Source organism: Episyrphus balteatus, chromosome 1, assembly GCF_945859705.1.
Source record: "Episyrphus balteatus chromosome 1, idEpiBalt1.1, whole genome shotgun sequence".
NCBI classification, from domain to species: domain Eukaryota; kingdom Metazoa; phylum Arthropoda; class Insecta; order Diptera; family Syrphidae; genus Episyrphus; species Episyrphus balteatus.
Window position 1 is genome coordinate 27,078,739 of NC_079134.1, and position 13,416 is coordinate 27,092,154.

Here is a 13,416-nt window from a genome sequence, read left to right on the forward strand (position 1 = left end):
ATTTTTTAATTCATCAGTTTATTTCTGATTGTTTCTTGCAAATATTTTTAGCTTTAAATCTAATATTCAAATCATCTTCCGTCATCGGGTCTATACCTACTGCAAGTTGAATAAAAAAAAAAAAAAATTACCAGCTTGTTGTTGAGTGCATAAGGCGCCCAATATAATATTTTTAAATTGAAACAAATTTTTTTGATGCGACATCAATAAATTTATTGCACTTTAACATCAACACAATCCACATAGAGTGAATGGCATAAAAACAAAATATTAAAAACATTTAACATTCGTCAGCAAAATCAATGTGGCCAAATTGGCCAAAAAACAACAAATACGTATTTATGCAGAGCAAACGGAACGAATGAGGAAAGACCCGAGTCTCGGCACGCAAAGATTTATTAATGTAATAACGATCGCGCAATATCACATCTCTTTGATGTTTTTTTCTTGTTGGCCATTTTGCCAAATTAGAAAGCTTGTATAAATATTGGTATGACAAAGTCCAATAAAATGTGTGTAAATTAGTGTATTTAGGGTGATATTATTTTATGAAATCATTTTGAATGAGTGTACCCCAAAAAAAAAAAGCTCAAATAGAGTAGGTGAGACATTGGGCCATCCAGGAATAGATTCAACAAAATAAATGTTTACAAGTGGCAAATTGGTAGTGTGTTGTCCTTAAAGAAAAAGAACGGTTTAACGGTTTCCTGGCAATTCATTTGCACTTTTTGTATTGAAGCGACCTTTCTTGTCAACAGAGGGTGCATTTTGCCAATTGAGGGAAAAAAAATTTGTGTTGCTATTATATTATAATGGTAAAATGAATTTATGAAATTTTTTTTTTAAATTTGGATCTAAAGCTTTTGATTTATCATGATGTTAACAACATGTTGATGTAAAATTGATTTTAATGAAGAATAATTACTTCCTGTTTTAATTTTGTACTTGATATAATTGAGCTCTTAAACGTTAGCACCCTTATACATTATATAGCATTTAAATCGAAGTCAGGTTCTCAATTTCATAAGATATTTCGTTGTAAAAAAAAACACAAATAAGTATATAAAAGCATGAATGACTTACTTACATAAAAATTTGGAAAAATTGTATATGTTCAAAGAAAAAATATTTAAAATTGGTACACACAAAGGAATATAAGGATCACGAAACTGTAAACTTTAAACGGAAAACAAAAGTCTAAAAAGTATTTGTTATTTATTTTATTTGTTTCGCGAATTAAATATTTCCTTAAAAAAAAAAAACTGGACTTTAACAAAAATTTTCAGCCTTTAGACAATTTTCTCAGTAAAATCCGTTTTTTTGCCAAAGGACTTCAGTTGTCAAAGAATTTTCTTAAAAAAGTCTTTAACTTCTAAAAAAGGAAACTTTAAAGAAGATTTACAGAAACAATCCACAGTAAGATTTTAACTTACAGAATCTAGTTAGGCACTAGTAAAATTCATCAACAAATTATGATTTCAATTAAATAAACAAAAAATAAGTGTTGCTTTTTTTGATCTATAATTAAGTCCATATAGCTTCAATATTCATATTTATTTTCTAATAAAAAAAAGCCAGAAATATGATATTATATTTCTGGCTTTTTTTATTAGATTATTTTTATTTGTACTAGCTGACCCGGCGGAATCGCCATCACAACATCACACATAGGTCTTTATAAATAAAAGAATGTGTTTTTTGAGTTCTATTGATCGCATTGTATGATGTATGTAGGCTTAAAGTTTCTGTATTTAGAATATGAAATTAATATATTACAAATTTAGGCTATTCATATGAGTTGGAAAACTATCTTTTTTGAACCCCTTGAAAACAATAGCCAGGACTTGAAAAAAATCGTACAAAACAATTGGAGTGGACCACCCTAACCATTTAGTGGTATGAAAATAGATGTTGGCCGATTCTTAACTTACCCGATGTACCCACAAAATTTCATGAAAATCGTTCCAAAAATACATAAAAAAAAATTTTGGTTGGACCACCCTAACCATTTAGTGGTATGAAAATAGATTTTGGACGATTTTTAGTCTTACCCGATAACCCTACAAAATTTAATAAAAATCATTCCAAAAAAATATAAAAATTTTTTTGGTTGGACCACTCTAACCATTTTATCATATGAAAATTCATGTTGGTCGAATGGCCGATTCTCAGACTTCTCGCCTCTTACACAAACAATTTTGAAAAGATCGTTCGAAGAAGATATAAAAAAATTTGGCTGCACCACCCTAACAACTTAGAGGTATGAAAAATAGATGTTGGCCGATTCTCAGACCTACCCGTTATGAAGATAGAATGTATTCCAATCTTCTAAATAATCTTCTTAATAAATTAATGGTAAGGTTAGATCGTCAGAGAATGATTTTTATTCAATAGTTTTAGTTTTTCCTTAGAAAAAAATATTACGCATACACCTCAGTGACCAATTATGATAAAAGTTTATATAATTAATTGCGACTTTGGAATGATTAACTGGCAGTTAATAAAGAACAAAAAACTGTACTCCATGCACTTTTCAAGTTTTGTATCCCTTTTGTGAAGCTGTTTCTAAAGTAAAATAAAGAAGGTTTATAAAAACACACCATTATTTTTACCATTTTAGAAATGTGTAATATTTTCAAGACTTTTAGATTGATGTCAATACTATAAATTATATTTCAAATCACAAGATTAGTAGGTGAATAAATAACTCAAAGTTTTTAAATGCATACGAAGAAATTAGATAATTGAGACAAAATTCTAACACACATTTTTTCACCTATCTTATTTTGTATTAAAACTAGTTTAAACCAACATTCATAATTTTTTTCATATTTTTCAAAAAAAAAACTTTTAATTTTAAAAATTTAAAATTTCAAAAATTTGTATATAGATTTAATTTTGTGTTAATTTAAACTTAAAATAATATTTTTCATATGCTTTAAATCTGAAGATGGGAAAAGTTCTCGAAAACGTTTATTTAAATAAATTTATATTAGAATAAGAAAATATTATTGTTCTACTATTTTTTTTTTTTTAGAAATATTAACATACAAATATAAACGATTTAAGGATTGGAAAAATTCAGAGAATCAATTTGTACATATTTAATGGCACTATTTGTTTTACCATCAAAGAAGAGTAATTTAAAACAGGTATCTTCAGTTTGCTAAAATCACCATAATGGAAGGATATGTAGGTTGCCATCCTGAAGTAAAAAAAAAATAGCTATTTCAATAGAACGTAAAACGATCACGAGTTGAGGAGCCATTTAGATCCAATAAAATACCTTACTGAGTCACACGTGGGAACGGGTCGTTATTCTGTATTCCAAAATTCTGTATGACCAAAATTCTGTATCTGAAGAAAAAATTCTGTATGAACATAATTCTGTATTCCATTATTCTGCTTTTCTTTTATTCTGTATTCCAAAATTCTGTAAATCCAAAATTCTGTTTTCCAAAATTCTGCAAATCCATTATTCTGCTTTTAAAAATTCTTTAATTTTGAATCTCTACATTAAAACATGTCCCTCAATTAAGCAGAGCAAGGTCAGCAGACCATAAGTTTTGTTATTGGACCTTTTAGTGCTAATTAAGTGCTAATTAAGTACCCCAAAGTTAAATCAAGTGCTCCACTACTTTTGGAAAAACTTAATGTTCTGTGCTAACTTGATTTAAAGTTAGCAGAGAAATCACCAGAAAATGCCTTAAACTGTTAGTAAAAAATTTGGGTTCGGTATAATATTTAGGTGCTAATTAAGTGCTCTACGAATCCCAACAAAATTTCCAAAAAAAGTAACTCTAGCAAGTAACTCTAGCCATAAACACCTGGTGGTAGCACCTTCAAGATGTTGTTGTTGTTCAAAGATTATACTGAAATTGACGGTATAAAATAGCAGCCAAACTGCAAGTATGGAAACATACGAAACTTAAACATAATCAAAAAAAAAAAATTTTACAAAAATAATTTTTTTTCTGTGATTTTTGAAAAAGAAATTATTTTTTTTTTTCAAATTATCTTGAATAATTAAGTGCTTAACTAATTTGAGGTAAGTACCCAATTTTCGGAAGAATTTTCCGAGATTTTCCATTAAAAAAATATTTTCATTTTCCATACAAATGCATGTGCTACTAACTCCAATTGGTTTTTTTTTTTTCAAAAAATTCCACTTTTTCGAACAAATTGGACATAAATAATTGAATATTCGACTGATTTGAACTAAGCGCTCCATTTTCCGGTGAATTTTCCGAGATTTTCATAAAAAATCTCATTTTCCATACAAAAAAATTCGTGTTCTGCTGGCTTGAATTTAATTTTTTTATAAAATTTAATATTTTCCATTTTTTTAGAATTCACTTTATATCACGATTAACTCATAACACTTAACTTAAACTGTCGAACGCAAGCTGCTTCAAGGTTCTGCATAGAAAATATCAAAAATCTGTACTCCAAATGATAATGAAAAAAGTGCGCACTTTTGATAATGAAAAAAGTGCGCACTTTTTTCATTATCAATACAATTTTTCTTTTATCATTTACAGAATTTTGGAGTACAGAATTTTGGAATACAGAATTTTGAAATCTAGAATTTTGTGTTTGCAGAATTTTAGAATACAGAATTTTGAATATGCAGAATTTTAAAATACAGAATTTTGAATTTACAGAATTTTAAAATACAGAATTTTAGAATACAGAATTTTGGAATCCGAATTTTGGCCCATACAGAATTTCGACCCCAACCCTCACACGTACTTGCTCTTATCATAAAAGTAGCTCATATGATAAATTTTTTTATGCAAAAATCTATAAATTGAAATTGATTTTTTATTAGAAAAGTAAAATATATAAAATTTGTTTTATAATCTCAAAAATTATTTATAATAAACAAAGTTAAGAAAAAAAGTTGTAAATCGTTAAATATAAAAATTTAAAACTTTTTTTTAACCCTTTCGGACCCAGCGTTACTCTCATGTAACATTTTTTTTTTAAATTCGTAAAAAATATTAAATTAAACAATTTTTTAGGTTACGATTACTTAATTGAAAGATAATAATGCCTAGTTACTGGATTATTACAAAAAGTTAATCAAATATCATACCTTTAATTTTTTTATCGAGAAAGGGACTGAAATTCACATTTTTTTTTTAGTTGTGATGTTTTTGACCCGATAATACCGAGAAAACAATTTTTAATATTGATTTTCATAGCTTGGGTTCGAAAGGGTTAAATCCCAAAATTTATTTTTTTAATTTATTAATAGAATTATATTTATTTATTAAATGTATTAATAGAAATTTAAACAGTTCTGTATAAAATTTTCTGTTAGAATCGGCCAAATCGATTACGGCAAAGTCAGAAATTAGGTTAACAATCTAAAAAATATTTTGTATATCGAAAATGTTTTTGAACTGCTCCAAAAACCCCTAGCTTAATATATTTAAAAAAATGTGTTGTCAAAACTAGTTTACAGAAACGTAAGTAATTAACTCCCTTTTAGTCTTCACCAAACGTTAAAACATTATCTTAGAAAACATTTTTTATCATATTCAAAATATTTTACTAAAGCTTTGAAATCTCTTTTTGTGTTATCTTGTACCAATTTGTTACAGTCTTATTTGCCAAAAATATTCCTTTAAAAACATTTCTAAAATTGGAACTCATAAATCCACGTTTGAAACCATCATTCATCAGCCTAATTGAAAAAATATGGCACCTCATTAACGAGAAACTGCGCTCCTCTTCGTTGGTATTATACTTTTTTTTTCTAAGAAAATTATTTTCTCCTTAAATCAAAGCTAATTTGCCTCCGTTAGAATTTATCATCATCCACCGTAGATCGTTTGTTTTTTGTTTTTATTTTTGCTTTATTTGTTCATAAAATAATGGAAATTTCCCACGACTTTTAGTCTCTATATTTATCCACACTCTCAAGTCAATTAGAAATGCATCTTTAAAATAATAATTCCTTACAACAACCCCTAAAGCCTTTTATAACTCTTGTAATTTTGTGGTCAATCATTCAAGCTTCTCTGGCAATGTCAAAACAAAAAGCATACCTGACGCATATGTTTTTCTATGTTAGCGTCACTTAACTGAAAACAAGCAAAAAACAAAACTATCACTTCTCTAAATTGATTCATTAGCATACAAATATTCATACATCTTCTAGATACTTTTTTGTTTGTACTTGTGAACATTTCCTTCTTGTTCTAAAACGATATGATCATGCCTCGCATGCTTTTGGGGGTTGTGTGACAGAGAGGGGGTTGGTTTCTAAAGATTGACTATGCACCAACCCTTTATGAAAATTTGTGTAAATAATTTTTTAGCGTCATTAATAAGCTTAAGCGAAAACTACATCACGTAACAAATGCAAAAAAAAAAAACAAGAAGAAATAAATAAAAACAAAAAAAAACAGAAGGGAAATAAATAAATAAGTACACCAAAATAAACAACACAATCCGTGGCACAACACAAAAATCAAGCGTAAGAGTGCAAAACTAACAAACTACAAAGCTTTCTTCATTTTAAGTGAACTTGAGCTAGCGAACGGATTGGTTGGTTCTGTTTTTTTGTTTGCCTTTTTTACGGCAATCGGTTGATTTTTTTTCTCCTTTTGCTAATAAACTAAAATATAATTTAAAGTTTAAATTTAAAAATAAAAAATAAAAACAAAAATAAAAAAAACTGCAACAAAATTTGTTTTTTTTTTTTTAACTAAAACTCAACTTACGCCACTTAAATTCTCGTGTAACTATTTTTAGTTACTCTTGTGTTGTTTAAAAGGCCAATTTACGTAAAAGTTATAAGAAATTTGAAAAAAAAAAAAACGGACGTCTATAAACTAGACCTACAACGCCACGGACACACGGGCCCGTGTAAGGCCTCTTTTACAAAGACAGGCCCCAGAACCCCCACGGTGGTAATGACGTTTGTTATTGTCTTCTTGGGAATAAAGAAATAAATGTTTTAACTGATTACGTTTTGGTCAATTTTGTTGTTTTTTTCTTTTTTTTTTTAATCCGATTAAAAAATTTCATACTTCTGAGCCGATGAAATGTGAATCTGAAAATTTGTTGTTTCTGCGAGCATAGTGCGAAAATTTTATTCGAAAACAGTGTGTGTCCTGGTGAAGGGTTCAAGACCGCTCGGGAAAAAGAAATATTTTTTTAAAAGCGTTTAAAAATTAAACTAAAAACCAAAAAAAAAACTAATTTTAATTTAAAAAATTAAAATAAAATAAAATTTAGCAAAATTTAAGTCAAAAAATAAAAAATTTAATTTCTTAAAAAAATACTAAAGTTTTTAAATAAAAGTTCTATAAATTTAATAATAATTGTGATTTTGTTTTTTTAAATTTATTTTCAGAGAGTGTTTGAAAATTAAATTCAAGCTGAGCAAATTTTTCTTCGATAACAATTTAAACCTTAAATTACAACAACGGGTACTTCAAAGATAATAGTTAAATTATTGATACATTTGGATCATAAGATGTTAAGAAAATTTTTGAGTCCAAAAACTTTTTTTATTTAGTGTTTTGTTGTGTTTAAAAAAAAAGAAAAAAAATTTAATAAGGTTGTTGTATAAATGGTTTAAGTTTAATTATTTTTTTTTAATTTAATTTAACTTGTGTACCTATCGATGCTGTAAATATTGAAACGCTGCTGCAAAGTTTCAAAAAAAGTTAAATTTATTATTCAAATAAAGGATTTTTGAAAGACGACGTTAAAAATAAAATTCGCTAAACTGTTGCTGTTAGGTGAGTATTTTTTATTTGTTTTCATATTTTTATATTTTCAATCTGAATTTGTTTTTGTTTTATCTACTGTGCAGTGATGTGTTCAAAAAATCTTTTATTAAACTAATTTTATTTACAAAAATAATTTTAGATTAAGCAATATTCACTTTTAAATCTAGTTTATTCCAGATTGCATCAAATCTTACTTAATAAAAAACATAAACATAACCTAAATAAATATTAAATAAATACAAATTTAAAATAAAACTATTCCTTAAAAAATGTTTCCTTTTTAATTTTAATGTCTTAATAGATTTGACAAAATGCAATTTAAGCTTAAGTTAAAGGTCAATTAATTCTACAAGAAAAGATAAAATTATCAAAACCGTGACGTTGAAAGATGCCCCAACATCTGGAAAAGGGAGAATTCTTATGGAAGTCACACAAATATTTTACTTCCTTTATTAGATCGGTATTCAATTATCAAAAATATTCCCCAATCTTGAGGATGTGACCAGTAGAACTCAAGATATAAGCCGTTTATACGATTATGTTTTAGAGGCTTTTTGTTTCGATTTTTGTTTGTTTATTGGAATTGAAAAGCCTGATATGGTTAGTTAAAAAAGCTTATATCGCGAGTTCTATTAACCCCATAGCCGAGATTGATGTGTCCAGATTTAGGAAAAATAATAGAGCATCAGCTTGTATATTTATAATTTCAAATAGTATAAATTTAGCCCATTCACGTTAACTGGAAAACTTACGTTATTTAACCCCCCAAAAACCGTATAAAGCCTAAAATTAGAGTTGTCAGACCTTTGAAATCGACATTAACACGAGTATGGCAGCAAAACTGCGTACTTATATTTTGGTTATACCTCTACTCCCAAAATTTTCTCGGCCTACTAGCAAAAAACTAGCTTTTATCTCACTTTTGACTAGCACATGGACAGTTTCGGAGTTAGATTACTTCTACAATACGATGGTTACAATAACGATTGTGGGCTCATTTTATAGGTAATTATAAGTACTATAATTCATTCTTGAAGAATTATCCAAACAAATCAAAAGTTCGTCAGATATATGAAAAAATGTCATTTTGTCCCAACCTTGCGATACAAACCCGCACTTTGACCAACTATAAAATTTTATTTAATCAACTCACGGAATTGTTTTGTATATCATTGTTTAGATAATTTTATTGTTAATAAGTCCTACCTTTGTCATTTTCTGTTAAAATGAATAACAATGGAGCTATTCAATGAAAACGATACCAATCTCTTTTCCAAGATGACGGCTGTTCCCAACCTCCAATTTTCCCAACAAATTGACTTTTATGATAAGGACAACCACCCGAACACATTCCATGAAAAAAATTTTGTCCCGCGAAAAATGCGATTTCATGCCCATATTTTGACTAATTTCCCTGAGCTATATATGTTACTGTCCACCCTTTGAAAAGTTAAAAATTTCGAGTTATGAATATCTATTAATTAGTCAAAATTCCTCTTAGAAGTCTAAAATTTGTTTAGAAAAGGAAGAAAGCTACAATACTTCTTCATTTTCTGATTAAACCGATAATAGAAATATGTAATAAATAAAAATATGAAGAGTATTAGAATATCGTCCTTGAAAATCCCTGTCCATAGTTTTTGTTCGTAATGCTCTTTACAGTTTATCTGAAAGTTAATTTACAATTAGAAATATTATATACGAAGAATTCTTAAAAAAAATTAATCAATTTAATTCGAAGGAATAATATTTCGAGGTCAGTAAATTACCGAAATGAATTATTTTTTGGATACACTTGAGAAAAAAATGCATTATTTACAGACATTACATTTCAAAAACAAATAAAATTCCTTAGCATCAATAAAAAAAAAAACCAAGAACCTTAATGCTGATTGGATGAAATTTAATAAGTTGCTTAGCGTCTTAAAAGCACCTATTTTACATATCGATCATTTATTTCAACAACGTACCTACAAATATCAAAGACATACTGCAGATTATCCCGTAATATAGAAAAAGGATTGATTTTTGTTTAAATTCCATGAAAAAAATTCTACAATAACGCTTTATCTGCAAAGTTGATACTGCACTTAGCGATCATTTAAGAAAACTGTTACTTTGGTATACCTTTTACTCATGTAAACGTTGATTCCTCTGTTAATACTATCTAATGGTAAAAACTTGATAAAAAATTAAATTAAAAAAAATACCATTCCTTGTAATTGCATTTAAAAAGTCTTCATATTATTTTTAGCAGCTCTGATAATAACTTTTAAAAGCTATTAATTTTTTCTTGTCCATGATAATTTATGGCTTTGAGAGCAATTTAATTTCTTTATAATATGTGTAAAGAAAACATTAATAAACAAAAAAGTCATTCTCAAGCTTAGCAGAAAACTCATACATTTGATGATACTTATTAAAACCTGCACCAGGTAAAATTTTTAATTTTTAATGAATGTAAGTATAAGACTCGCTACTATAAAAAAAAAAAACTATAAGGCACACAGATGTTATTCAATGGTCCGAAAATCAGTTTGATATCCATCAAAGAAAAAGCTCAATTGCAGTTATTGAGTTATGATAAATCACTTTTTTTTTGTTAAAAATTAATATTTTTGCTATTAAAATATAATTATTTAGAAGTGTCAACTCATATGAAAACATATTTATCTTAGAAAATAACTCAGGTTATGTATTCAAAATAAGCTCCGAAACATGAGTACCTCGGAAATCGAAAATATTTTGAGGAATTTATGCGAATCTTTGAGAGTGTATATTTCACGTTTGGTGAATGTTTGAAAAATTTTGTTAATGTTATTTTGTTTATTTGAGTGTTGTTGTAAAACGTATAACGAAAAAAAATTAAATTTATAAAATTATATATGAGTTATTAAAATTTCTTTGAAAAATGGCCAAAAAAGAAAAAAATTAATTTTTAAACTTAATTTAAAAAAAAAACATATAAAATCATATCGATAATTTTTTTATATTATTTTGCCTAAGGCCTATACTTAATATTGGCAAAGTTGGGTCTGCTTCTGTTTGCGATTAACAGAGATATTCACATTTATGTGCTACGAGTCAAGTACTCAAAATAATTCATTATTTGAAAAACAGCTTCAAGGGGATCACAAAAATGAAACGTGATATGATAGAATTTTTCTGACTTCGGATTCGAGTTCAGCACACCAAAAACCTTACAAAAAGTGTATTTTTGTTTATATACCAAAAAAAAAAAAATAATTTTACTCACAAGTGGCTTCTTCAATAAATGTTAATTTCATAAATTATACTAAAAAAAAAGTAATAGGTTGTTAAATTTGTTAATTTGTAACTTTTTTTTCTATTCCTGCCATAAAAACACAAAAAAAGATATTAAAACTAGAAAAACTTAGCTGCAAGTATTTATGATAAACTTTTGTATGGGCTCGCCCACTGTGCGACGATAGGACCATCGATAATAAAAATACGCATTTAAATAAGAAATAACCCATAAAGTCGATGTTCAATTAGCTAAACCGTTTATTTTCAAAAAAAATATGAGTCCATTTTTGTATTTAACAAGATTTTTAGCTTTACAAATCGTTTTTGAGCAAATATTATCATAATGTATCAAAGTATCTATTTACTGAGATTTGAATTCATAAGAATTATAAAAACGATCCTTTGTGTGGGTTTAACAAAAACCATTCAAAATGTTTTGAAAATAAACAATTCAATTAATGATAACATTAGTCTGTAACGAAACTGATTTTTGATTGCAAGAATTATTCGTTAAATCAATAATTTCTTTTTGTTTTCTTTAATTGTGCCCTTAATTATGAAAATGAACTAAGTAAATGGCCTTGCATTAATTATTTAAACATAAATATTGATGCTAATGTGAGACGAATTAGTCAAAATTGTAAAAAAAATTCAACGAACATTACAAAAAATAATAATTTTACTCTTTTTTTCAATTTTGTTTTTTGTAAAGCAGAGATTTTTTTTTTCAATGCAACATTTATTTTTATTTGCATTAAAAATTTAACTTTGAATGCAAAATGTTTGTGTTTGCAATAAATTTTGTTTAAGTTTAATTTTATCTTATTTGCAGAAAATACTTTTTTTTTTAATTAAAAATGGTAGGCAAATGCATCAAAAGAAAATTTTTTTTATAACACTGACGCCATTCAAGATTAAAAATTGAAACAAAAATTATTAGCGAAAGTTGAAACCTATGATGTATATCGGCTAGAAATAGTAATAAACCATAACTAAGTGTTTATGAAAATAACAAAAAGGTTAAATGCATTGCCTGCATTCCTACAAATCAAAATTTTTACGAATGAGTAATCAAATTGCCTGAACTAATTGTTTGTTTGATACGCGCTGTTTCAATATTGACATAGAAAATATATTATGCTAACGATATGTAGAATTTGAAATAAAGAAAATGGTATAGTTAAAGAAATCTTAATTTACATAAATTTCTGTCTTATTTGCAAAAAAAATAAGCTTTTTTAGTACAACAATATCTAACGTACAAACACTACTTATATCACTATATATCATATCCACGCTTTCGTAGGGTTGCATTTCCTATTTTTCAAAAATGAATAACAATTAAATTAATAGATATAGGGTAGGGGAAGGTGGCGGACAGTGAGACACCTTTTTTTCAAATTTGTATATCTTAGAATGTTTTCAAGATAGCTTAACAAAACTTTGAAGACAGTTTAAGACACATTTTATCTTAATGTTGCAAAAAATCTTGTAGTTAAAGAATGAATGAGAGCATCACATTGGACTAAAATGTAGAAAAAGTCAAAACGTCTCACTGTTTGCAAGGGTTGCGATCAGTGAGACATTCTTAGATGAAAAATAAATTTACGAAAATGTCAAATAATTAGGTAATTGACAAGTACATAATTAATTAATTTATGTTACTTTAACCCATTTTTTCAAATAAAAATAACAAAAAGCCCAAAAAAAATGAAAGAAAAAACACTTCGAAATTATATTGAAGTCATGCTAAAATAATAAATTTTTTTTTAAATTTATATGTCTCACTGTTTGCTTTTTAAAAAATCTATGTCTCACTGTTTGCTTTTACAAAATGTCTCACTGTTTACTTTTTGTCATTTTTCGGAAAAATATAAAATTAGAAAAAACGAGAAGGAATTCTAATTACATGATATTTTTTTATGAAAGAACATATAAATATAATACATATGTAAAAAAAGTTCTGTCCACTAACCAGATTTTTTTGTGTTATACACTCCTTTTATAACACTCCAAAAACTACTTTCACCTGATTTTGGTTGATATTTTACGGTGTAGGAAAATGGACAGCTTTAATTTAGTCGGGACAAAATTAAAAGACGCAGACGGGGAAATAAACGTTTTGACCCAAACTAGCGTTACTGTGCTTATTTTCAGAAAAGAGAAAAATGGATTGTCTCACTGTTTGCACTGTCTCACTGTTCGCACCTTTCCCCTAAGTTAGGGCAAGACAGTTTTTGTACTATGTTGTATGAAAAAAGTAAAATTGGCAACACTTGCAATATAAAATAGGTGCCTTTTGGTATGATCGATGACGTCTGTAAGTTTAAGCAAGTTCAGTTGAGACGCAGAAGAGTTACGGTAAATTTTGTTATTTTTCATAAATTGTTATCGTTCA

At 27.2% G+C, this 13,416-nt stretch overlaps 1 protein-coding gene across 1 annotated transcript in view; it reads left to right on the forward strand.

The window, feature by feature from the left end:
* Positions 1 to 6,725: 6,725 nt before the first annotated feature.
* LOC129907596 (excitatory amino acid transporter) overlaps positions 6,726 to 13,416 on the forward strand; it is a 69,304-nt gene continuing 62,613 nt past the window's right edge. The window contains exons 1-2 of the mRNA XM_055983876.1: positions 6,726 to 6,923; positions 7,370 to 7,760. The gene's annotated coding sequence lies outside the window, so the exon portion shown is untranslated. The remainder of the gene's footprint in view (positions 6,924 to 7,369; positions 7,761 to 13,416) is intronic.